This window comes from Hippoglossus stenolepis, chromosome 4 (genome assembly GCF_022539355.2).
Source record: "Hippoglossus stenolepis isolate QCI-W04-F060 chromosome 4, HSTE1.2, whole genome shotgun sequence".
In the NCBI taxonomy this organism is placed as follows: Eukaryota; Metazoa; Chordata; class Actinopteri; order Pleuronectiformes; family Pleuronectidae; genus Hippoglossus; species Hippoglossus stenolepis.
In genome coordinates this window covers 17,391,696-17,415,303 of record NC_061486.1, presented here as the reverse complement: position 1 = coordinate 17,415,303, position 23,608 = coordinate 17,391,696, and the positions used below count along the sequence as shown (strand labels likewise).

The 23,608-nt window shown below is 40.5% G+C and overlaps 1 protein-coding gene and 41 non-coding genes across 46 annotated transcripts in view; all 42 read right to left on the bottom strand.

Annotated features, from left to right (window-relative positions):
* The window catches only part of LOC118106171 (F-BAR and double SH3 domains protein 2), a 146,620-nt gene that overhangs the window by 77,229 nt on the left and 45,783 nt on the right, over positions 1-23,608 (bottom strand). The gene's annotated exons all lie outside the window — the stretch shown is intronic.
* trnat-agu lies at positions 37-110 on the bottom strand. Its single transcript has one exon. It is a non-coding gene; the product is annotated as a tRNA-Thr (tRNA).
* On the bottom strand, positions 220-293 carry trnap-agg. Its single transcript has one exon. It is a non-coding gene; the product is annotated as a tRNA-Pro (tRNA).
* On the bottom strand, positions 404-477 carry trnat-ugu. Its single transcript has one exon. It is a non-coding gene; the product is annotated as a tRNA-Thr (tRNA).
* trnat-ugu lies at positions 950-1,023 on the bottom strand. Its single transcript has one exon. It is a non-coding gene; the product is annotated as a tRNA-Thr (tRNA).
* Positions 1,312-1,385, bottom strand: trnat-ugu. Its single transcript has one exon. It is a non-coding gene; the product is annotated as a tRNA-Thr (tRNA).
* Positions 2,222-2,295, bottom strand: trnat-ugu. Its single transcript has one exon. It is a non-coding gene; the product is annotated as a tRNA-Thr (tRNA).
* trnat-agu lies at positions 2,584-2,657 on the bottom strand. The gene has a single exon. It is a non-coding gene; the product is annotated as a tRNA-Thr (tRNA).
* Positions 2,768-2,841, bottom strand: trnat-agu. The gene has a single exon. It is a non-coding gene; the product is annotated as a tRNA-Thr (tRNA).
* trnat-agu lies at positions 2,952-3,025 on the bottom strand. Its single transcript has one exon. It is a non-coding gene; the product is annotated as a tRNA-Thr (tRNA).
* On the bottom strand, positions 3,504-3,577 carry trnat-ugu. The gene has a single exon. It is a non-coding gene; the product is annotated as a tRNA-Thr (tRNA).
* trnat-agu lies at positions 3,688-3,761 on the bottom strand. The gene has a single exon. It is a non-coding gene; the product is annotated as a tRNA-Thr (tRNA).
* trnat-agu lies at positions 4,790-4,863 on the bottom strand. Its single transcript has one exon. It is a non-coding gene; the product is annotated as a tRNA-Thr (tRNA).
* On the bottom strand, positions 4,974-5,047 carry trnak-uuu. The gene has a single exon. It is a non-coding gene; the product is annotated as a tRNA-Lys (tRNA).
* trnat-ugu lies at positions 5,704-5,777 on the bottom strand. Its single transcript has one exon. It is a non-coding gene; the product is annotated as a tRNA-Thr (tRNA).
* trnat-agu lies at positions 7,148-7,221 on the bottom strand. The gene has a single exon. It is a non-coding gene; the product is annotated as a tRNA-Thr (tRNA).
* Positions 7,332-7,405, bottom strand: trnat-agu. Its single transcript has one exon. It is a non-coding gene; the product is annotated as a tRNA-Thr (tRNA).
* Positions 7,516-7,589, bottom strand: trnat-agu. The gene has a single exon. It is a non-coding gene; the product is annotated as a tRNA-Thr (tRNA).
* Positions 8,249-8,322, bottom strand: trnat-agu. The gene has a single exon. It is a non-coding gene; the product is annotated as a tRNA-Thr (tRNA).
* trnat-agu lies at positions 8,800-8,873 on the bottom strand. Its single transcript has one exon. It is a non-coding gene; the product is annotated as a tRNA-Thr (tRNA).
* On the bottom strand, positions 8,984-9,057 carry trnat-agu. The gene has a single exon. It is a non-coding gene; the product is annotated as a tRNA-Thr (tRNA).
* Positions 9,168-9,241, bottom strand: trnat-agu. Its single transcript has one exon. It is a non-coding gene; the product is annotated as a tRNA-Thr (tRNA).
* Positions 9,352-9,425, bottom strand: trnat-agu. The gene has a single exon. It is a non-coding gene; the product is annotated as a tRNA-Thr (tRNA).
* trnat-agu lies at positions 9,720-9,793 on the bottom strand. The gene has a single exon. It is a non-coding gene; the product is annotated as a tRNA-Thr (tRNA).
* On the bottom strand, positions 9,904-9,977 carry trnat-agu. Its single transcript has one exon. It is a non-coding gene; the product is annotated as a tRNA-Thr (tRNA).
* On the bottom strand, positions 10,526-10,599 carry trnat-agu. The gene has a single exon. It is a non-coding gene; the product is annotated as a tRNA-Thr (tRNA).
* Positions 10,894-10,967, bottom strand: trnat-agu. The gene has a single exon. It is a non-coding gene; the product is annotated as a tRNA-Thr (tRNA).
* On the bottom strand, positions 11,078-11,151 carry trnak-uuu. The gene has a single exon. It is a non-coding gene; the product is annotated as a tRNA-Lys (tRNA).
* Positions 11,624-11,697, bottom strand: trnat-ugu. The gene has a single exon. It is a non-coding gene; the product is annotated as a tRNA-Thr (tRNA).
* On the bottom strand, positions 12,170-12,243 carry trnat-ugu. Its single transcript has one exon. It is a non-coding gene; the product is annotated as a tRNA-Thr (tRNA).
* trnat-ugu lies at positions 12,531-12,604 on the bottom strand. Its single transcript has one exon. It is a non-coding gene; the product is annotated as a tRNA-Thr (tRNA).
* On the bottom strand, positions 13,440-13,513 carry trnat-ugu. The gene has a single exon. It is a non-coding gene; the product is annotated as a tRNA-Thr (tRNA).
* trnat-ugu lies at positions 13,796-13,869 on the bottom strand. The gene has a single exon. It is a non-coding gene; the product is annotated as a tRNA-Thr (tRNA).
* On the bottom strand, positions 14,708-14,781 carry trnat-ugu. Its single transcript has one exon. It is a non-coding gene; the product is annotated as a tRNA-Thr (tRNA).
* Positions 15,070-15,143, bottom strand: trnat-agu. Its single transcript has one exon. It is a non-coding gene; the product is annotated as a tRNA-Thr (tRNA).
* On the bottom strand, positions 15,980-16,053 carry trnat-ugu. Its single transcript has one exon. It is a non-coding gene; the product is annotated as a tRNA-Thr (tRNA).
* On the bottom strand, positions 16,897-16,970 carry trnat-agu. The gene has a single exon. It is a non-coding gene; the product is annotated as a tRNA-Thr (tRNA).
* Positions 18,175-18,248, bottom strand: trnat-ugu. Its single transcript has one exon. It is a non-coding gene; the product is annotated as a tRNA-Thr (tRNA).
* Positions 19,255-19,328, bottom strand: trnat-ugu. The gene has a single exon. It is a non-coding gene; the product is annotated as a tRNA-Thr (tRNA).
* Positions 20,536-20,609, bottom strand: trnat-ugu. The gene has a single exon. It is a non-coding gene; the product is annotated as a tRNA-Thr (tRNA).
* Positions 21,637-21,710, bottom strand: trnat-agu. Its single transcript has one exon. It is a non-coding gene; the product is annotated as a tRNA-Thr (tRNA).
* Positions 22,755-22,828, bottom strand: trnat-agu. The gene has a single exon. It is a non-coding gene; the product is annotated as a tRNA-Lys (tRNA).

The window sequence follows — 23,608 nt, the reverse complement described above, 5'->3', positions numbered from 1 at the left end:
AAGATTGGAAAGGTACATATTTCTTGACTGGGGAAAAGGCACTGCTGGGATTTGAACCCAGGATCTCCTGTTTACTAGACAGGCACTTTGACCAACTAAGCCACAGCACCACTTATAGTGGTAAAGTTGATGTTATGACACTATATGACAGGACAAACTAGCAGAAATTAATTTAACTTAATCAGAATGGAGAGAAGAAACTACGCTTGACTGGGGAAAAGGTACTGCTGGGATTTGAACCCAGGATCTCCTGTTTCCTAGACAGGCACTTTGACCAACTAAGCCACAGCACCGCTTTATAGTGGTAAAAATGATGTAACAACACTATATGACAGGACAAACTACCAGAAATTTATTTTAAAAAATCAGAATGGAGAGAAAAAACTACGCTTGACTGGGGAAAAGGCACTGCTGGGATTTGAACCCAGGATCTCCTGTTTACAAGACAGGCACTTTCACCAACTAAGCCACAGCGCCTGTTTTGGGTAACAAAAGCGACGTAAAAACACTATATGAGAGGACAAACTAGTAGAAATTACATTAATAAGATTGCAAAGGTACATATTTCTTGACTGGTCAAAAGGCACTGCTGGGATTTGAACCCAGGATCTCCTGTTTACTAGACAGGCACTTTGACCAACTAAGCCACAGAACCTCTCTATAGTGGTAAAAATGATGTAACAACACTATATGACAGGACAAATTAGCAGAAATTTATTTTAAAAAATCAGAATGGAGAGAAAAAGCTACACTTGACTGGGGAAAAGGCACTTCTGGGATTTGAACCCAGGATCTCCTGTTTACTAGACAGGAACTTTGACCAAATAAGCCACAGCACGACTTTATGGTGGTAAAGCTGATGTAATGACACTATATGACAGGACAAACTACCAGAAATTACATTAACAAGATGGGAAGGGAGAGAATAAACTAAGCTTGACTGGTCAAAAGGCACTGCTGGGATTTGAACCCAGGATCTCCTGTTTACAAGACAGGCACTTTCACCAACTAAGCCACAGCGCCTGTTTTGGGTGGCAAAAGCGATGTAACAACACTATATGAGAGGACAAACTAGTAGAAATTACATTAATAAGATTGGAAAGGTACATATTTCTTGACTGGTCAAAAGATACTGCTGGGATTTGAACCCAGCATCTCCTGTTTACTAGACAGGAACTTTGACCAAATAAGCCACAGCACGACTTTATGGTGGTAAAGCTGATGTAATGACACTATATGACAGGACAAACTACCAGAAATTACATTAACAAGATGGGAAGGGAGAGAATAAACTAAGCTTGACTGGTCAAAAGGCACTGCTGGGATTTGAACCCAGGATCTCCTGTTTACAAGACAGGCACTTTCACCAACTAAGCCACAGCGCCTGTTTTGGGTGGCAAAAGCGATGTAACAACACTATATGAGAGGACAAACTAGTAGAAATTACATTAATAAGATTGGAAAGGTACATATTTCTTGACTGGTCAAAAGATACTGCTGGGATTTGAACCCAGCATCTCCTGTTTACTCGACAGGCACTTTGACCAACTAAGCCACAGCACCTCTTTATAGTGGTAAAAATGATGTAACAACACTATATGACAGGACAAATTAGCAGAAATTTATTTAACAAAATCAGAATGGAGAGAAAACTACGCTTGACTGGGAAAAGGCACTGCTGGGATTTGACCCCAGGATTTCCTGTTTACTAAACAGGCACTTTGACAAACTAAGCCACAGCACCGCTTTATAGTGGTAAAAATGATGTAACAACACTATATGACAGGACAAACTAGCAGAAATTTATTTTAAAAAATCAGAATGGAGAGAAAAAACTACGCTGGACTGGGAAAAACACACTGCTGGGATTTGAACCCAGGATCTCCTGTTTATTAGACAGGCACTTTGACCAACTAAGCCACAGCACCACTTTATGGTGGTAAAGCTGATGTTATGACACTATATGACAGGACAAACTAGCAGAAATTAATTTAACTTAATCAGAATGGAGAGAAGAAACTACGCTTGACTGGGAAAAGGCACTGCTGGGATTGGAACCGAGGATCTCCTGTTTACTAGACAGGCACTTTGACCAACTAAGCCACAGCACCACTTTATGGTGGGAAAGTTGATATAATGACACTATATGACAGGACAAACTAACAGAAATTATATTAACAAGATGTGAAGGGAGGGAATAAACTAAGCTTGACTGATTATAAGGCACTGCTGGGATTTGAACCCAGGATCTCCTGTTTACAAGACAGGCACTTTCACCAACTAAGCCACAGCGCCTGTTTTGGGTGGCAAAAGCAACGTAACAACACTATATGAGAGGACAAACTAGTAGAAATTACATTAATAAGATTGGAAAGGTACATATTTCTTGACTGGGGAAAAGGCACTGCTGCGATTTGAACCCAGGATTTCCTGTTTACTAGACAGGCACTTTGACCAACTAAGCCACAGCACCACTTTATGGTGGTAAAGCTGATGTAATGACACTATATGACAGGACAAACTAGCAGAAATTACATTAACAAGATGGTAAGGGAGAGAATAAACTAAGCTTGACTGGTCAAAAGGCACTGCTGGGATTTGAACCCAGGATCTCCTGTTTACTAGACAGGCACTTTGACCAACTAAGCCACAGCACCGCTTTATAGTGGTAAAAATGATGTAACAACACTATATGACAGGACAAACTAGCAGAAATTAATTTAACAAAATCAGAATGGAGAGAAAAAACTACGCTTGACTGGGGAAAAGGCACTGCTGGGATTTGAACCCAGGATCTCCTGTTTACTAGACAGGCACTTTGACCAACTAAGCCACAGCACCTCTTTATAGTGGTAAAAATGATGTAACAACACTATATGACAGGACAAACTACCAGAAATTTATTTTAAAAAATCAGAATGGAGAGAAAAAACTACGCTTGACCTGGGAAAAGGCACTGCTGGGATTTGAACCCAGGATCTCCTGTTTACTAGACAGGCACTTTGACCAACTAAGCCACAGCACCGCTTTATAGTGGTAAAAATGATGTAACAACACTATATGACAGGACAAACTACCAGAAATTTAGTTAAAAAAATCAGAATGGAGAGAAAAAACTACGCTTGACTGGGGAAAAGGCACTGCTGGGATTGGAACCCAGAATCTCCTGTTTACTAGACAGGCACTTTGACCAACTAAGCCACAGCACCACTTTATGGTGGTAAAGTTGATGTTATGACACTATATGACAGGACAAACTAGCAGAAATTAATTTAACTTAATCAGAATGGAGAGAAGAAACTACACTTGACTGGGGAAAAGGCACTGCTGGGATTTGAACCCAGAATCTCCTGTTTACAAGACAGGCACTTTGACCAACTAAGCCACAGCACCGCTTTATAGTGGTAAAAATGATGTAACAACACTATATGACAGGACAAACTACCAGAAATTACATTAACAAGATGGGAAGGGAGAGAATAAACTAAGCTTGACTGGTCAAAAGGCACTGCTGGGATTTGAACCCAGGATCTCCTGTTTACAAGACAGGCACTTTGACCAACTAAGCCACAGCACCGCTTTATAGTGGTAAAAACGATGTAACAACAATATATGACAGGGCAAACTACCAGAAATTTATTTTAAAAAATCAGAATGGAGAGAAAAAACTACGCTTGACTGGGGAAAAGGCACTGCTGGGATTTGAACCCAGGATCTCCTGTTTACTAGACAGGCACTTTGACCAACTAAGCCACAGCACCACTTTATGGTGGTAAAGCTGATGTTATGACACTATATGACAGGACAAACTACCACAAATTACATTAACAAGATGGGAAGGGAGAGAATAAACTAAGCTTGACTGGTCAAAAGGCACTGCTGGGATTTGAACCCAGGATCTCCTGTTTACTAGACAGGCACTTTGACCAACTAAGCCACAGAACCTCTCTATAGTGGTAAAAATGATGTAACAACACTATATGACAGGACAAATTAGCAGAAATTTATTTAACAAAATCAGAATGGAGAGAAAAAACTACGCTTGACTGGGGCAAAGGCACTGCTGGGATTTGAACCCAGGATTTCCTGTTTACTAAACAGGCACTTTGACCAACTAAGCCACAGCACCGCTTTATAGTGGTAAAAATGATGTAACAACACTATATGACAGGACAAACTACCAGAAATTTATTTTTAAAAATCAGAATGGAGAGAAAAAACTACGCTGGACTGGGAAAACACACTGCTGGGATTTGAACCCAGGATCTCCTGTTTATTAGACAGGCACTTTGACCAACTAAGCCACAGCACCACTTTATGGTGGTAAAGCTGATGTTATGACACTATATGACAGGACAAACTAGCAGAAATTAATTTAACTTAATCAGAATGGAGAGAAGAAACTACGCTTGACTGGGAAAAGGCACTGCTGGGATTTGAACCCAGGATTTCCTGTTTACTAGACAGGCACTTTGACCAACTAAGCCACAGCACCGCTTTATAGAAGTAAAAATGATGTAAAAACACTATATGACTGGACAAACTACCAGAAATTGAATTAAAAAAATCAGAATGGAGAGAAAAAACTACGCTTGACTGGGGAAAAGGCACTGCTGGGATTGGAACCGAGGATCTCCTGTTTACTAGACAGGCACTTTGACCAACTAAGCCACAGCACCACTTTATGGTGGTAAAGTTGATGTAATGACACTATATGACAGGACAAACTAGCAGAAATTATATTAACAAGATGGGAAGGGAGGGAATAAACTAAGCTTGACTGATTATGAGGCACTGCTGGGATTTGAACCCAGGATCTCCTGTTTACTAGACAGGCACTTTGACCAACTAAGCCACAGCACCACTTTATGGTGGTAAAACTGATGTAATGACACTATATGACAGGACAAACTAGCAGAAATTATATTAACAAGATGGGAAGGGAGGGAATAAACTAAGCTTGACTGATTAAAAGGCAGTGCTGGGATTTGAACCTAGGATCTCCTGTTTAAAAGACAGGCACTTTCACCAACTAAGCCACAGCGCCTGTTTTGGGTGGCAAAAGCGACGTACCAACACTATATTAGAGGACAAACTAGTAGAAATTACATTAATAAGATTGGAAAGGTACATATTTCTTGACTGGTCAAAAGGCACTGCTGGGATTTGAACACAGGATCTCCTGTTTAGTAGATATGCAATTTCACCAACTAAGCCACAGCACGTCTTTATAGTGGTAAAAATGATGTAACAACACTATATGACAGGACAAATTAGCAGAAATTTATTTAACAAAATCAGAATGGAGAGAAAAAACTACGCTTGACTGGGGAAAAGGCACTGCGGGGATTTGAACCCAGGATCTCCTGTTTACTAGACAGGCACTTTGACCAACTCAGCCACAGCACCGCTTTATAGTGGTAAAAATGATGTAACAACACTATATGACTGGACAAACTACCAGAAATTGAGTTAAAAAAATCAGAATGGAGAGAAAAAACTACGCTTGACTGGGGAAAAGGCACTTCTGGGATTGGAACCGAGGATCTCCTGTTTACTAGACAGGCACTTTGACCAACTAAGCCACAGCACCACTTTATGGTGGTAAAGTTGATGTAATGACACTATATGACAGGACAAACTAGCAGAAATTATATTAACAAGATGGGAAGGGAGGGAATAAACTAAGCTTGACTGATTATGAGGCACTGCTGGGATTTGAACCCAGGATCTCCTGTTTACAAGACAGGCACTTTCACCAACTAAGCCACAGCGCCTGTTTTGGGTGGCAAAGGCGACGTAACAACACTATATGAGAGGACAAACTAGTAGAAATTACATTAATAAGATTAGAAAGGTACATATTTCTTGACTGGGGAAAAGGCACTGCTGCGATTTGAACCCAGGATTTCCTGTTTACTAGACAGGCACTTTGACCAACTAAGCCACAGCACCACTTTATGGTGGTAAAGCTGATGTAATGACACTATATGACAGGACAAACTAGCAGAAATTATATTAACAAGATGGGAAGGGAGGGAATAAACTAAGCTTGACTGATTATGAGGCACTGCTGGGATTTGAACCCAGGATCTCCTGTTTACAAGACAGGCACTTTCACCAACTAAGCCATAGCGCCTGTTTTGGGTGGCAAATGCGACGTAACAACACTATATGAGAGGACAAACTAGTAGAAATTCCATTAATAAGATTGGAAAGGTACATATTTCTTGACTGGGGAAAAGGCACTGCTGCGATTTGAACCCAGGATTTCCTGTTTACTAGACAGGCACTTTGACCAACTAAGCCACAGCACCCCTTTATGGTGGTAAAGCTGATGTAATGACACTATATGACAGGACAAACTAGCAGAAATTATATTAACAAGATGGGAAGGGAGGGAATAAACTAAGCTTGACTGATTATGAGGCACTGCTGGGATTTGAACCCAGGATCTCCTGTTTACAAGACAGGCACTTTCACCTAAGCCACAGCGCCTGTTTTGAGTGGCAAAGCGACGTAACAACACTATATGAGAGGACAAACTAGTAGAAATTACATTAATAAGATTAGAAAGGTACATATTTCTTGACTGGGGAAAAGGCACTGCTGCGATTTGAACCCAGGATTTCCTGTTTACTAGACAGGCACTTTGACCAACTAAGCCACAGCACCACTTTATGGTGGTAAAGCTGATGTAATGACACTATATGACAGGACAAACTAGCAGAAATTATATTAACAAGATGGGAAGGAAGGGAATAAACTAAGCTTGACTGATTATGAGGCACTGCTGGGATTTGAACCCAGGATCTCCTGTTTACAAGACAGGCACTTTCACAAACTAAGCCATAGCGCCTGTTTTGGGTGGCAAATGCGACGTAACAACACTATATGAGAGGACAAACTAGTAGAAATTACATTAATAAGATTGGAAAGGTACATATTTCTTGACTGGGGAAAAGGCACTGCTGCGATTTGAACCCAGGATTTCCTGTTTACTAGACAGGCACTTTGACCAACTAAGCCACAGCACCCCTTTATGGTGGTAAAGCTGATGTAATGACACTATATGACAGGACAAACTAGCAGAAATTACATTAACAAGATGGTAAGGGAGAGAATAAACTAAGCTTGACTGGTCAAAAGGCACTGCTGGGATTTGAACCCAGGATCTCCTGTTTACTAGACAGGCACTTTGACCAACTAAGCCACAGCACCGCTTTATAGTGGTAAAAATGATGTAACAACACTATATGACAGGACAAACTACCAGAAATTTATTTAACAAAATCAGAATGTAGAGAAAAAACTACGCTTGACTGGTCAACAGGCACTGCTGGGATTTGAACCCAGGATCTCCTGTTTACTAGACAGGCACTTTGACCAACTAAGCCACAGCACCACTTTATGGTGGTAAAGCTGATGTTATGACACTATATGACAGGACAAACTAGTAGAAATTAATTTAACGTAATCAGAATGGAGAGAAAAAACTACGCTTGACTGGGGAAAAGGCACTGCTGGGATTTGAACCCAGGATCTCCTGTTTACTAGACAGGCACTTTGACCAACTAAGCCACAGCACCTCTTTATAGTGGTAAAAATGATGTAACAACACTATATGACAGGACAAATTAGCAGAAATTTATTTAACAAAATCAGAATGGAGAGAAAAAACTACGCTTGACTGGGGAAAAGGCACTGCGGGGATTTGAACCCAGGATCTCCTGTTTACTAGACAGGCACTTTGACCAACTAAGCCACTGCACCGCTTTATAGTGGTAAAAATGATGTAACAACACTATATGACAGGACAAACTACCAGAAATTTAGTTAAAAAAATCAGAATGGAGAGAAAAAACTACGCATGACTGGGGAAAAGGCACTGCTGGGATTGGAACCCAGAATCTCTTGTTTACTAGACAGGCACTTTGACCAACTAAGCCACAGCACCACTTTATGGTGGTAAAGTTGATGTTATGACACTATATGACAGGACAAACTAGCAGAAATTAATTTAACTTAATCAGAATGGAGAGAAGAAACTACGCTTGACTGGGAAAAGGCACTGCTGGGATTTGAACCCAGGATCTCCTGTTTACAAGACAGGCACTTGACCAACTAAGCCACAGCACCACTTTATGGTGGTAAGCTGATGTAATGACACTATATGACAGGACAAACTAGCAGAAATTACATTAACAAGATGGTAAGGGAGAGAATAAACTAAGCTTGACTGGTTAAAAGGCACTGCTGGGATTTGAACCCAGGATCTCCTGTTTACTAGACAGGCACTTTGACCAACTAAGCCACAGCACCTCTTTATAGTGGTAAAATGATGTAACAACACTATATGACAGGACAAATTAGCAGAAATTTATTTAACAAAATCAGAATGGAGAGAAAAAACTACGCTTGACTGGGGAAAAGGCACTGCGGGGATTTGAACCCAGGATCTCCTGTTTACTAGACAGGCACTTTGACCAACTAAGCCACTGCACCGCTTTATAGTGGTAAAAATGATGTAACAACACTATATGACAGGACAAACTACCAGAAATTTAGTTAAAAAAATCAGAATGGAGAGAAAAAACTACGCTTGACTGGGGAAAAGGCACTGCTGGGATTGGAACCCAGAATCTCTTGTTTACTAGACAGGCACTTTGACCAACTAAGCCACAGCACCACTTTATGGTGGTAAAGTTGATGTTATGACACTATATGACAGGACAAACTAGCAGAAATTAATTTAACTTAATCAGAATGGAGAGAAGAAACTACGCTTGACTGGGGAAAAGGCACTGCTGGGATTTGAACCCAGGATCTCCTGTTTACAAGACAGGCACTTTGACCAACTAAGCCACAGCACCACTTTATGGTGGTAAAGCTGATGTAATGACACTATATGACAGGACAAACTAGCAGAAATTACATTAACAAGATGGTAAGGGAGAGAATAAACTAAGCTTGACTGGTTAAAAGGCACTGCTGGGATTTGAACCCAGGATCTCCTGTTTACTAGACAGGCACTTTGACCAACTAAGCCACAGCACCTCTTTATAGTGGTAAAAATGATGTAACAACACTATATGACAGGACAAATTAGCAGAAATTTATTTAACAAAATCAGAATGGAGAGAAAAAACTACGCTTGACTTGGGAAAAGGCACTGCTGGGATTTGAACCCAGGATCTCCTGTTTACTAGACAGGCACTTTGACCAACTAAGCCACAGCACCGCTTTATAGTGGTAAACATGATGTAACAACACTATATGACAGGACAAACTACCAGAAATTTATTTTAAAAAATCAGAATGGAGAGAAAAAACTATGCTTGACTGGGGAAAAGGCACTGCTGGGATTTGAACCCAGGATCTCCTGTTTACTAGACAGGCACTTTGACCAACTAAGCCACAGCACCACTTTATGGTGGTAAAGTTGATGTTATGACACTATATGACAGGACAAACTAGCAGAAATTACATTAACAAGATGGGAAGGGAGAGAATAAACTAAGCTTGACTGGTCAAAAGGCACTGTTGGGATTTGAAACCAGGATCTCCTGTTTACTAGACAGGTACTTTAGTCAACTAAGCCACAGAAACACTTTATGGTGGTAAAGCTAATGTAATGACACTATATGACAGGACAAACTACCACAAATTACATTAACAAGATGGGAAGGGAGAGAATAAACTAAGCTTGACTGGTTAAAAGGCACTGCTGGGATTTGAACCCAGGATCTCCTGTTTACAAGACAGGCACTTTGACCAACTAAGCCACAGCACCGCTTTATAGTGGTAAAAATGATGTAACAACACTATATGACAGGACAAACTACCAGAAATTTATTTTAAAAAATCAGAATGGAGAGAAAAAACTACGCTTGACTGGGGAAAAGGCACTGCTGGGATTTGAACCCAGGATCTCCTGTTTACTAGACAGGCACTTTGACCAACTAAGCCACAGCACCACTTTATGGTGGTAAAGCTGATGTAATGACACTATATGACAGGACAAACTAGCAGAAATTATATTAACAAGATGGGAAGGGAGGGAATAAACTAAGCTTGACTGATTATGAGGCACTGCTGGGATTTGAACCCAGGATCTCCTGTTTACAAGACAGGCACTTTCACCAAATAAGCCATAGCGCCTGTTTTGGGTGGCAAATGCGACGTAACAACACTATATGAGAGGACAAACTAGTAGAAATTACATTAATAAGATTGGAAAGGTACATATTTCTTGACTGGGGAAAAGGCACTGCTGCGATTTGAACCCTGTTTATTTTAAAAAATCAGAATGGAGAGAAAAAACTACACTGGATTGGGAAAAACACACTGCTGGGATTTGAACCCAGGATCTCCTGTTTATTAGACAGGCACTTTGACCAACTAAGCCACAGCACCACTTTATGGTGGTAAAGCTGATGTTATGACACTATATGACAGGACAAACTAGCAGAAATTAATTTAACTTAATCAGAATGGAGAGAAGAAACTACGCTTGACTGGGAAAAGGCACTGCTGGGATTTGAACCCAGGATCTCCTGTTTACTAGACAGGCACTTTGACCAACTAAGCCACAGCACCGCTTTATAGAAGTAAAAATGATGTAAAAACACTATATGACTGGACAAACTACCAGAAATTGAGTTAAAAAAATCAGAATGGAGAGAAAAAACTACGCTTGACTGGGGAAAAGGCACTGCTGGGATTGGAACCGAGGATCTCCTGTTTACTAGACAGGCACTTTGACCAACTAAGCCACAGCACCACTTTATGGTGGTAAAGTTGATGTAATGACACTATATGACAGGACAAACTAGCAGAAATTATATTAACAAGATGGGAAGGGAGGGAATAAACTAAGCTTGACTGATTATGAGGCACTGCTGGGATTTGAACCCAGGATCTCCTGTTTACTAGACAGGCACTTTGACCAACTAAGCCACAGCACCACTTTATGGTGGGAAAACTGATGTAATGACACTATATGACAGGACAAACTAGCAGAAATTATATTAACAAGATGGGAAGGGAGGGAATAAACTAAGCTTGACTGATTAAAAGGCAGTGCTGGGATTTGAACCCAGGATCTCCTGTTTAAAAGACAGGCACTTTCACCAACTAAGCCACAGCGCCTGTTTTGGGTGGCAAAAGCGACGTACCAACACTATATGAGAGGACAAACTAGTAGAAATTACATTAATAAGATTGGAAAGGTACATATTTCTTGACTGGTCAAAAGGCACTGCTGGGATTTGAACACAGGATCTCCTGTTTAGTAGATAGGCAATTTCACCAACTAAGCCACAGCACGTCTTTATAGTGGTAAAAATGATGTAACAACACTATATGACAGGACAAATTAGCAGAAATTTATTAAACAAAATCAGAATGGAGAGAAAAAACTACGCTTGACTGGGGAAAACGCACTGCTGGGATTTGAACCCAGGATCTCCTGTTTACTAGACAGGCACTTTGACCAACTAAGCCACAGCACCTCTTTATAGTGGTAAAAATGATGTAACAACACTATATGACAGGACAAATTAGCAGAAATTTATTTAACAAAATCAGAATGGAGAGAAAAAACTACACTTGACTGGGGAAAAGGCACTGCTGGGATTTGAACCCAGGATCTCCTGTTTACAAGACAGGCACTTTCACCAACTAAGCCACAGCGCCTGTTTTGGGTAACAAAAGCGACGTAACAACACTATATGAGAGGACAAACTAGTAGAAATTACATTAATAAGATTGCAAAGGTACATATTTCTTGACTGGTCAAAAGGCACTGCTGGGATTTGAACCCAGGATCTCCTGTTTACTAGACAGGCACTTTGACCAACTAAGCCACAGAACCTCTCTATAGTGGTAAAAATGATGTAACAACACTATATGACAGGACAAATTAGCAGAAATTTATTTTAAAAAATCAGAATGGAGAGAAAAAGCTACACTTGACTGGGGAAAAGGCACTTCTGGGATTTGAACCCAGGATCTCCTGTTTACTAGACAGGAACTTTGACCAAATAAGCCACAGCACGACTTTATGGTGGTAAAGCTGATGTAATGACACTATATGACAGGACAAACTACCAGAAATTACATTAACAAGATGGGAAGGGAGAGAATAAACTAAGCTTGACTGGTCAAAAGGCACTGCTGGGATTTGAACCCAGGATCTCCTGTTTACAAGACAGGCACTTTCACCAACTAAGCCACAGCGCCTGTTTTGGGTGGCAAAAGCGATGTAACAACACTATATGAGAGGACAAACTAGTAGAAATTACATTAATAAGATTGGAAAGGTACATATTTCTTGACTGGTCAAAAGATACTGCTGGGATTTGAACCCAGCATCTCCTGTTTACTAGACAGGAACTTTGACCAAATAAGCCACAGCACGACTTTATGGTGGTAAAGCTGATGTAATGACACTATATGACAGGACAAACTACCAGAAATTACATTAACAAGATGGGAAGGGAGAGAATAAACTAAGCTTGACTGGTCAAAGGCACTGCTGGGATTTGAACCCAGGATCTCCTGTTTACAAGACAGGCACTTTCACCAACTAAGCCACAGCGCCTGTTTTGGGTGGCAAAAGCGATGTAACAACACTATATGAGAGGACAAACTAGTAGAAATTACATTAATAAGATTGGAAGGTACATATTTCTTGACTGGTCAAAAGATACTGCTGGGATTTGAACCCAGCATCTCCTGTTTACTCGACAGGCACTTTGACCAACTAAGCCACAGCACCTCTTTATAGTGGTAAAAATGATGTAACAACACTATATGACAGGACAAATTAGCAGAAATTTATTTAACAAAATCAGAATGGAGAGAAAAAACTACGCTTGACTGGGGAAAAGGCACTGCTGGGATTTGACCCCAGGATTTCCTGTTTACTAAACAGGCACTTTGACCAACTAAGCCACAGCACCGCTTTATAGTGGTAAAAATGATGTAACAACACTATATGACAGGACAAACTAGCAGAAATTTATTTTAAAAATCAGAATGGAGAGAAAAACTACGCTGGACTGGGAAAACACACTGCTGGGATTTGAACCCAGGATCTCCTGTTTATTAGACAGGCACTTTGACCAACTAAGCCACAGCACCACTTTATGGTGGTAAAGCTGATGTTATGACACTATATGACAGGACAAACTAGCAGAAATTAATTTAACTTAATCAGAATGGAGAGAAGAAACTACGCTTGACTGGGAAAAGGCACTGCTGGGATTTGAACCGAGGATCTCCTGTTTACTAGACAGGCACTTTGACCAACTAAGCCACAGCACCACTTTATGGTGGGAAAGTTGATATTATGACACTATATGACAGGACAAACTAGCAGAAATTATATTAACAAGATGTGAAGGGAGGGAATAAACTAAGCTTGACTGATTATAAGGCACTGCTGGGATTTGAACCCAGGATCTCCTGTTTACAAGACAGGCACTTTCACCAACTAAGCCACAGCGCCTGTTTTGGGTGGCAAAAGCACGTAACAACACTATATGAGAGGACAAACTAGTAGAAATTACATTAATAAGATTGAAAGGTACATATTTCTTGACTGGTCAAAGATACTGCTGGGATTTGAACCCAGCATCTCCTGTTTACTAGACAGGAACTTTGACCAAACAAGCCACAGCACGACTTTATGGTGGTAAAGCTGATGTAATGACACTATATGACAGGACAAACTACCAGAAATTACATTAACAAGATGGGAAGGAAGAATAAACTAAGCTTGACTGGTCAAAGGCACTGCTGGGATTTGAACCCAGGATCTCCTGTTTACAAGACAGGCACTTTCACCAACTAAGCCACAGCGCCTGTTTTGGGTGGCAAAAGCGATGTAACAACACTATATGAGAGGACAAACTAGTAGAAATTACATTAATAAGATTGGAAGAATATATTTCTTGACTGGTCAAAAGATACTGCTGGGATTTGAACCCAGCATCTCCTGTTTACTCGACAGGCACTTTGACCAACTAAGCCACAGCACCTCTTTATAGTGGTAAAAATGATGTAACAACACTATATGACAGGACAAATTAGCAGAAATTTATTTAACAAAATCAGAATGGAGAGAAAAAACTACGCTTGACTGGGGAAAAGGCACTGCTGGGATTTGACCCCAGGATTTCCTGTTTACTAAACAGGCACTTTGACCAACTAAGCCACAGCACCGCTTTATAGTGGTAAAAATGATGTAACAACACTATATGACAGGACAAACTAGCAGAAATTTATTTTAAAAAATCAGAATGGAGAGAAAAAACTACGCTGGACTGGGAAAAACACACTGCTGGGATTTGAACCCAGGATCTCCTGTTTATTAGACAGGCACTTTGACCAACTAAGCCACAGCACCACTTTATGGTGGTAAAGCTGATGTTATGACACTATATGACAGGACAAACTAGCAGAAATTAATTTAACTTAATCAGAATGGAGAGAAGAAACTACGCTTGACTGGGGAAAAGGCACTGCTGGGATTGGAACCGAGGATCTCCTGTTTACTAGACAGGCACTTTGACCAACTAAGCCACAGCACCACTTTATGGTGGGAAAGTTGATATAATGACACTATATGACAGGACAAACTAACAGAAATTATATTAACAAGATGTGAAGGGAGGGAATAAACTAAGCTTGACTGATTATAAGGCACTGCTGGGATTTGAACCCAGGATCTCCTGTTTACAAGACAGGCACTTTCACCAACTAAGCCACAGCGCCTGTTTTGGGTGGCAAAAGCAACGTAACAACACTATATGAGAGGACAAACTAGTAGAAATTACATTAATAAGATTGGAAAGGTACATATTTCTTGACTGGGGAAAAGGCACTGCTGCGATTTGAACCCAGGATTTCCTGTTTACTAGACAGGCACTTTGACCAACTAAGCCACAGCACCACTTTATGGTGGTAAAGCTGATGTAATGACACTATATGACAGGACAAACTAGCAGAAATTACATTAACAAGATGGTAAGGGAGAGAATAAACTAAGCTTGACTGGTCAAAAGGCACTGCTGGGATTTGAACCCAGGATCTCCTGTTTACTAGACAGGCACTTTGACCAACTAAGCCACAGCACCGCTTTATAGTGGTAAAAATGATGTAACAACACTATATGACAGGACAAACTAGCAGAAATGAATTTAACAAAATCAGAATGGAGAGAAAAACTACGCTTGACTGGGAAAAGGCACTGCTGGGATTTGAACCCAGGATCTCCTGTTTACTAGACAGGCACTTTGATCAACTAAGCCACAGCACCTCTTTATAGTGGTAAAAATTATGTAACAACACTATATGACAGGACAAACTACCAGAAATTTATTTTAAAAAATCAGAATGGAGAGAAAAAACTACGCTTGACCTGGGAAAAGGCACTGCTGGGATTTGAACCCAGGATATCCTGTTTACTAGACAGGCACTTTGACCAACTAAGCCACAGCACCGCTTTATAGTGGTAAAAATGATGTAACAACACTATATGACAGGACAAACTACCAGAAATTTAGTTAAAAAATCAGAATGGAGAGAAAAACTACGCTTGACTGGGAAACACACTGCTGGGATTGGAACCCAGAATCTCCTGTTTACTAGACAGGCACTTTGACCAACTAAGCCACAGCACCACTTTATGGTGGTAAAGTTGATGTTATGACACTATATGACAGGACAAACTAGCAGAAATTAATTTAACTTAATCAGAATGGAGAGAAGAAACTACACTTGACTGGGAAAGGCACTGCTGGGATTTGAACCCAGAATCTCCTGTTTACAAGACAGGCACTTTGACCAACTAAGCCACAGCACCGCTTTATAGTGGTAAAAATGATGTAACAACACTATATGACAGGACAAACTACCAGAAATTACATTAACAAGATGGGAAGGAGAGAATAAACTAAGCTTGACTGGTCAAAGGCACTGCTGGGATTTGAACCCAGGATCTCCTGTTTACAAGACAGGCACTCTGACCAACTAAGCCACAGCACCGCTTTGTAGTGGTAAAAACGATGTAACAACAATATATGACAGGGCAAACTACCAGAAATTTATTTTAAAAATCAGAATGGAGAGAAAAACTACGCTTGACTGGGGAAAAGGCACTGCTGGGATTTGAACCCATGATCTCCTGTTTACTAGACAGGCACTTTGACCAACTAAGCCACAGCACCACTTTATGGTGGTAAAGCTGATGTTATGACACTATATGACAGGACAAACTACCACAAATTACATTAACAAGATGGGAAGGGAGAGAATAAACTAAGCTTGACTGGTCAAAAGGCACTGCTGGGATTTGAACCCAGGATCCCTGTTTACTAGACAGGCACTTTGACCAACTAAGCCACAGAACCTCTCTATAGTGGTAAAAATGATGTAACAACACTATATGACAGGACAAATTAGCAGAAATTTATTTAACAAAATCAGAATGGAGAGAAAAAACTACGCTTGACTGGGGAAAAGGCACTGCTGGGATTTGAACCCAGGATTTCCTGTTTACTAAACAGGCACTTTGACCAACTAAGCCACAGCACCGCTTTATAGTGGTAAAAATGATGTAACAACACTATATGACAGGACAAACTACCAGAAATTTATTTTAAAAAATCAGAATGGAGAGAAAAAACTACGCTGGACTGGGAAAAACACACTGCTGGGATTTGAACCCAGGATCTCCTGTTTATTAGACAGGCACTTTGACCAACTAAGCCACAGCACCACTTTATGGTGGTAAAGCTGATGTTATGACACTATATGACAGGACAAACTAGCAGAAATTAATTTAACTTAATCAGAATGGAGAGAAGAAACTACGCTTGACTGGGGAAAAGGCACTGCTGGGATTTGAACCCAGGATCTCCTGTTTACTAGACAGGCACTTTGACCAACTAAGCCACAGCACCGCTTTATAGAAGTAAAAATGATGTAAAAACACTATATGACTGGACAAACTACCAGAAATTGAGTTAAAAAAATCAGAATGGAGAGAAAAAACTACGCTTGACTGGGGAAAAGGCACTGCTGGGATTGGAACCGAGGATCTCCTGTTTACTAGACAGGCACTTTGACCAACTAAGCCACAGCACCACTTTATGGTGGTAAAGTTGATGTAATGACACTATATGACAGGACAAACTAGCAGAAATTATATTAACAAGATGGGAAGGGAGGGAATAAACTAAGCTTGACTGATTAAGAGGCACTGCTGGGATTTGAACCCAGGATCTCCTGTTTACTAGACAGGCACTTTGACCAACTAAGCCACAGCACCACTTTATGGTGGTAAAACTGATGTAATGACACTATATGACAGGACAAACTAGCAGAAATTATATTAACAAGATGGGAAGGGAGGGAATAAACTAAGCTTGACTGATTAAAAGGCAGTGCTGGGATTTGAACCTAGGATCTCCTGTTTAAAGACAGGCACTTTCACCAACTAAGCCACAGCGCCAGTTTTGGGTGGCAAAGCGACGTACCAACACTATATGAGAGGACAAACTAGTAGAAATTCCATTAATAAGATTGGAAAGGTACATATTTCTTGACTGGTCAAAAGGCACTGCTGGGATTTGAACACAGGATCTCCTGTTTAGTAGATATGCAATTTCACCAACTAAGCCACAGCACGTCTTTATAGTGGTAAAATGATGTAACAACACTATATGACAGGACAAATTAGCAGAAATTTATTTAACAAAATCAGAATGGAGAGAAAAACTACGCTTGACTGGGGAAAAGGCACTGCTGGGATTTGAACCCAGGATCTCCTGTTTACTAGACAGGCACTTTGACCAACTAAGCCACAGCACCGCTTTATAGTGGTAAAAATGATGTAACAACACTATATGACTGGACAAACTACCAGAAATTGAGTTAAAAAAATCAGAATGGAGAGAAAAAACTACGCTTGACTGGGGAAAAGGCACTGCTGGGATTGGAACCGAGGATCTCCTGTTTACTAGACAGGCACTTTGACCAACTAAGCCACAGCACCACTTTATGGTGGTAAAGTTGATGTAATGACACTATATGACAGGACAAACTAGCAGAAATTATATTAACAAGATGGGAAGGGAGGGAATAAACTAAGCTTGACTGATTATGAGGCACTGCTGGGATTTGAACCCAGGATCTCCTGTTTACAAGACAGGCACTTTCACCAACTAAGCCACAGCGCCTGTTTTGGGTGGCAAAGGCGACGTAACAACACTATATGAGAGGACAAACTAGTAGAAATTACATTAATAAGATTAGAAAGGTACATATTTCTTGACTGGGAAAAGGCACTGCTGCGATTTGAACCCAGGATTTCCTGTTTACTAGACAGGCACTTTGACCAACTAAGCCACAGCACCACTTTATGGTGGTAAAGCTGATGTAATGACACTATATGACAGGACAAACTAGCAGAAATTATATTAACAAGATGGGAAGGGAGGAATAAACTAAGCTTGACTGATTATGAGGCACTGCTGGGATTTGAACCCAGGATCTCCTGTTTACAAGACAGGCACTTTCACCAACTAAGCCATAGCGCCTGTTTGGAGTGGCAAATGCGGCGTAACAACACTATATGAGAGGACAAACTAGTAGAAATTCCATTAATAAGATTGGAAAGGTACATATTTCTTGACTGGGGAAAGCACTGCTGCGATTTGAACCCAGGATTTCCTGTTTACTAGACAGGCACTTTGACCAACTAAGCCACAGCACCCCTTTATGGTGGTAAAGCTGATGTAATGACACTATATGACAGGACAAACTAGCAGAAATTATATTAACAAGATGGGAAGGAGGGAATAAACTAAGCTTGACTGATTATGAGGCACTGCTGGGATTTGAACCCAGGATCTCCTGTTTACAAGACAGGCACTTTCAACAATAAGCCACAGCGCCTGTTTTGGGTGGCAAAGGCGACGTAACAACACTATATGAGAGGACAAACTAGTAGAAATTACATTAATAAGATTAGAAAGGTACATATTTCTTGACTGGGGAAAAGGCACTGCTGCGATTTGAACCCAGGATTTCCTGTTTACTAGACAGGCACTTTGACCAACTAAGCCACAGCACCACTTTATGGTGGTAAAGCTGATGTAATGACACTATATGACAGGACAAACTAGCAGAAATTATATTAACAAGATGGGAAGGGAGGGAATAAACTAAGCTTGACTGATTATGAGGCACTGCTGGGATTTGAACCCAGGATCTCCTGTTTACAAGACAGGCACTTTCACCAACTAAGCCACAGCGCCTGTTTTGGGTGGCAAATGCGCGTAACAACACTATATGAGAGGACAAACTAGTAGAAATTACATTAATAAGATTGGAAAGGTACATATTTCTTGACTGGGGAAAAGGCACTGCTGCGATTTGAACCCAGGATTTCCTGTTTACTAGACAGGCACTTTGACCAACTAAGCCACAGCACCACTTTATGGTGGTAAAGCTGATGTAATGACACTATATGACAGGACAAACTAGCAGAAATTACATTAACAAGATGGTAAGGGAGAGAATAAACTAAGCTTGACTGGTCAAAAGGCACTGCTGGGATTTGAACCCAGGATCTCCTGTTTACTAGACAGGCACTTTGACCAACTAAGCCACAGCACCGCTTTATAGTGGTAAAAATGATGTAACAACACTATATGACAGGACAAACTACCAGAAATTTATTTAACAAAATCAGAATGTAGAGAAAAAACTACGCTTGACTGGTCAAAAGGCACTGCTGGGATTTGAACCCAGGATCTCCTGTTTACTAGACAGGCACTTTGACCAACTAAGCCACAGCACCACTTTATGGTGGTAAAGCTGATGTTATGACACTATATGACAGGACAAACTAGTAGAAATTAATTTAACGTAATCAGAATGGAGAGAAAAAACTACGCTTGACTGGGGAAAAGGCACTGCTGGGATTTGAACCCAGGATCTCCTGTTTACTAGACAGGCACTTTGACCAACTAAGCCACAGCACCTCTTTATAGTGGTAAAAATGATGTAACAACACTATATGACAGGACAAACTAGCAGAAATTTATTTAACAAAATCAGAATGGAGAGAAAAAACTACGCTTGACTGGGGAAAAGGCACTGCGGGGATTTGAACCCAGGATCTCCTGTTTACTAGACAGGCACTTTGACCAACTAAGCCACAGCACCGCTTTATAGTGGTAAAAATGATGTAACAACACTATATGACAGGACAAACTACCAGAAATTTAGTTAAAAAAATCAGAATGGAGAGAAAAAACTACGCTTGACTGGGGAAAAGGCACTGCTGGGATTGGAACCCAGAATCTCTTGTTTACTAGACAGGCACTTTGACCAACTAAGCCACAGCACCACTTTATGGTGGTAAAGTTGATGTTATGACACTATATGACAGGACAAACTAGCAGAAATTAATTTAACTTAATCAGAATGGAGAGAAGAAACTACGCTTGACTGGGGAAAAGGCACTGCTGGGATTTGAACCCAGGATCTCCTGTTTACAAGACAGGCACTTTGACCAACTAAGCCACAGCACCACTTTATGGTGGTAAAGCTGATGTAATGACACTATATGACAGGACAAACTAGCAGAAATTACATTAACAAGATGGTAAGGGAGAGAATAAACTAAGCTTGACTGGTTAAAAGGCACTGCTGGGATTTGAACCCAGGATCTCCTGTTTACTAGACAGGCACTTTGACCAACTAAGCCACAGCACCTCTTTATAGTGGTAAAAATGATGTAACAACACTATATGACAGGACAAATTAGCAGAAATTTATTTAACAAAATCAGAATGGAGAGAAAAAACTACGCTTGACTTGGGAAAAGGCACTGCTGGGATTTGAACCCAGGATCTCCTGTTTACTAGACAGGCACTTTGACCAACTAAGCCACAGCACCGCTTTATAGTGGTAAACATGATGTAACAACACTATATGACAGGACAAACTACCAGAAATTTATTTTAAAAAATCAGAATGGGAGAAAAAACTAGCTTGACTGGGAAAAGGCACTGCTGGGATTTGAACCCAGGATCTCCTGTTTACTAGACAGGCACTTTGACCAACTAAGCCACAGCACCACTTTATGGTGGTAAAGTTGATGTTATGACACTATATGACAGGACAAACTAGCAGAAATTACATTAACAAGATGGGAAGGGAGAGAATAAACTAAGCTTGACTGGTCAAAAGGCACTGTTGGGATTTGAAACCAGGATCTCCTGTTTACTAGACAGGTACTTTAGTCAACTAAGCCACAGAAACACTTTATGGTGGTAAAGCTAATGTAATGACACTATATGACAGGACAAACTACCACAAATTACATTAACAAGATGGGAAGGGAGAGAATAAACTAAGCTTGACTGGTTAAAAGGCACTGCTGGGATTTGAACCCAGGATCTCCTGTTTACAAGACAGGTACTTTGACCAACTAAGCCACAGCACCGCTTTATAGTGGTAAAAATGATGTAACAACACTATATGACAGGACAAACCACCAGAAATTTATTTTAAAAAATCAGAATGGAGAGAAAAAACTACGCTTGACTGGGGAAAAGGCACTGCTGGGATTTGAACCCAGGATCTCCTGTTTACTAGACAGGCGCTTTGACCAACTAAGCCACAGCACCACTTTATGGTGGTAAAGCTGATGTAATGACACTATATGACAGGACAAACTAGCAGAAATTATATTAACAAGATGGGAAGGGAGGGAATAAACTAAGCTTGACTGATTATGAGGCACTGCTGGGATTTGAACCCAGGATCTCCTGTTTACAAGACAGGCACTTTCACCAAATAAGCCATAGCGCCTGTTTTGGGTGGCAAATGCGACGTAACAACACTATATGAGAGGACAAACTAGTAGAAATTACATTAATAAGATTGGAAAGGACTTGGAATAAAAATCAGAATGGAAAAACTACACTGGACTGGAAAACACACTGCTGGGATTTGAACCCAGGATCTCCTGTTTATTAGACAGGCACTTTGACCAACTAAGCCACAGCACCACTTTATGGTGGTAAAGCTGATGTTATGACACTATATGACAGGACAAACTAGCAGAAATTAATTTAACTTAATCAGAATGGAGAGAAGAAACTACGCTTCACTGGGGAAAAGGCACTGCTGGGATTTGAACCCAGGATCTCCTGTTTACTAAACAGGCACTTTGACCAACTAAGCCACAGCACCGCTTTATAGAAGTAAAAATGATGTAAAAACACTATATGACTGGACAAACTACCAGAAATTGAGTTAAAAAAATCAGAATGGAGAGAAAAAACTACGCTTGACTGGGGAAAAGGCACTGCTGGGATTGGAACCGAGGATCTCCTGTTTACTAGACAGGCACTTTGACCAACTAAGCCACAGCACCACTTTATGGTGGTAAAGTTGATGTAATGACACTATATGACAGGACAAACTAGCAGAAATTATATTAACAAGATGGGAAGGGAGGGAATAAACTAAGCTTGACTGATTAAGAGGCACTGCTGGGATTTGAACCCAGGATCTCCTGTTTACTAGACAGGCACTTTGACCAACTAAGCCACAGCACCACTTTATGGTGGTAAAACTGATGTAATGACACTATATGACAGGACAAACTAGCAGAAATTATATTAACAAGATGGGAAGGGAGAATAAACTAAGCTTGACTGATTAAAAGGCAGTCCTGGGATTTGAACCCAGGATCTCCTGTTTAAAAGACAGGCACTTTCACCAACTAAGCCACAGCGCCTGTTTTGGGTGGCAAAAGCGACGTACCAACACTATATGAGAGGACAAACTAGTAGAAATTACATTAATAAGATTGGAAAGGTACATATTTCTTGACTGGTCAAAAGGCACTGCTGGGATTTGAACACAGGATCTCCTGTTTAGTAGATAGGCAATTTCACCAACTAAGCCACAGCACGTCTTTATAGTGGTAAAAATGATGTAACAACACTATATGACAGGACAAATTAGCAGAAATTTATTAAACAAAATCAGAATGGAGAGAAAAAACTACGCTTGACTGGGAAAAGGCACTGCTGGGATTTGAACCCAGGATCTCCTGTTTACTAGACAGGCACTTTGACCAACTAAGCCACAGCACCTCTTTATAGTGGTAAAAATGATGTAACAACACTATATGACAGGACAAATTAGCAGAAATTTATTTAACAAAATCAGAATGGAGAGAAAAAGCTACACTTGACTGGGGAAAAGGCACTTCTGGGATTTGAACCCAGGATCTCCTGTTTACTAGAAAGGCACTTTGACCAAATAAGCCACAGCACGACTTTATGGTGGTAAAGCTGATGTAATGACACTATATGACAGGACAAACTACCAGAAATTACATTAACAAGATGGGAAGGGAGAGAATAAACTAAGCTTGACTGGTCAAAAGGCACTGCTGGGATTTGAACCCAGGATCTCCTGTTTACAAGACAGGCACTTTGACCAACTAAGCCACAGCACCTCTTTATAGTGGTAAAAATGATGTAACAACACTATATGAGCAATACGTAAA